Source organism: Tupaia chinensis, unplaced genomic scaffold (assembly GCF_000334495.1).
Source record: "Tupaia chinensis unplaced genomic scaffold, TupChi_1.0 Scaffold000291_1, whole genome shotgun sequence".
Classification (NCBI taxonomy): domain Eukaryota; kingdom Metazoa; phylum Chordata; class Mammalia; order Scandentia; family Tupaiidae; genus Tupaia; species Tupaia belangeri.
In genome coordinates this window covers 3,605,683-3,607,436 of record NW_006159776.1, presented here as the reverse complement: position 1 = coordinate 3,607,436, position 1,754 = coordinate 3,605,683, and the positions used below count along the sequence as shown (strand labels likewise).

General features: G+C 44.5%; 1 non-coding gene across 1 annotated transcript; it reads left to right on the top strand.

Moving 5' to 3' along the window:
- The first annotated feature begins 1,350 nt into the window (after positions 1–1,350).
- Positions 1,351–1,433, top strand: LOC114008140 (small Cajal body-specific RNA 18). Its single transcript, XR_003549704.1, has one exon.
- The last annotated feature ends 321 nt before the right edge of the window (positions 1,434–1,754 follow it).

The window sequence follows — 1,754 nt, the reverse complement described above, 5'->3', positions numbered from 1 at the left end:
GTAAGGTGTGCCCTGGCGACAGGCAGCCGTAAGAAATGTTTGGTTAGGACAATGGCACTATTTCCTCTCTTCTCCAGACCCACCCAGCTAGACTCACTTGTGCCTGCTGTCTCTGAGTCCAAAGTAGAACAAGGAGAGCAGGTTACCTCAGACCCAGCCTCAGAGAACTCCAGGGGAGACCACATCCTCCCATGCCCACAGTCTGTCGGCCTTTCTCTCATCCCTATGTATTCGTGCAGATCATATAGTTGGGTTTATATTACAGTTTCTCCATCAAGCACGTGGTTTCCCTGCTGCCACAGGAACTAACCTGCTATGTTGGTGTTTTCTATCATCTTGTCTGAGCCAGACTCTTAATCCAGGTAAGAGTCTTTTTCCAGGTAGACCTAGTGGAGGCTAGAGTTGTTGCCACATTTTGGGGGCAAAAAATCTCCTTGATTATGTCCTACTTTTGTGCTCCAAGGACTCTTTTGACTGTGAACTCATTGAAGCACCCTACCTAATTTTTTTCTGCTGAACTAGACCTTCCTCCTTGAGTAGCGTGGACCTTTGGACCATGCCTATTTCCTCCTCCCAGGAAGGCTGATAGCCCCCTAACTTTGACCCTCCCAGGAAGCCTCTCCTTTCCTACAAAAGCTTCACTCAGGTCAGCAGGTGATGTGGAGGGTAAGGGATTGAATTCCACATGGATGACTTTGCAGTTCAAGCCCTGGATCCAGTGGCTTGAAAATCACACCAGGAACATTTAAATGTGCACGCCCGAAATCCCAAGAGGAGAGTTGAAGAGAAGGGATTGCGATATGGTCATTTCCATGGGGAGGTGATTTCTCTCTCTCTCTCTCTCTCTCTCTCTTTCTCTTTCACTCACTCTTACTCCCCTGGTGAACACACATGCCCTATAGTAAAAAACAAAACAAACCAAAAAAAACAAACAAACAAACAAACAAAAAACTTCACTCAACAGTACTAATTGAAGGCTCAAGCTGAAGAGACAAGCCAAGATGATAGTAAAAGGCATGATTAAAATAGTCACAAATAGCAGACCATTGGGCAGCGGCCTGGGCTGCTTAGTCAGATGCAGGAAGGATAAGAGTATCAAGTGTGAGCTAGGAATGTTGGCATCAGGGTGCAGTGGACATTAGTAGGGTGGGACACAGGGTCTCCAATGCAACCCCAGATGAGCTCAGGGTATTTTTCTTGTATAATCAGGCCCCATTGTGAATCTGATAGGATTATGAAGACAAGGCAGGGAAAATGGGGCCAAGGACCAGGCACAGGGAGATTGGAGTGAGGGGCAGTGAGTGAGGCTAGACAGGGAATGTTTAGGGAGACCACTATAACTGTGTGCCCTGGCCAATGACGAGGTGGACAACATGCAATCTGAGTTCTGGGCACCAGATGATGGAGTGTTTTCTAAGGCTAAACTGAAGTCGAGAAAAAGAAAAGAGGAAGCCACAGAAAAAGATTTTGATGGACTTTTCTTAGGGAAGGGAAACATAAAAGCATAGGCAGAAAGAAACCTGTAATTGGGTATGGAAAGTCTAAAAGAGCAAAAACACGTCCAGTTCTTTGTATGTTTAAATCTTAAAAAGGACTGCTCACACCAATAAAACATTTTATGAAACTTAATATTATCTAATATTTATTGAACACTTAGAATGTGCCAGGAATACTGTAGTTACAGGTGAATTTTCTTATTTAACCCTTACAACAACCTTATGAATCAGGTTCTATTAGGATCCCCTCTTTTTAGA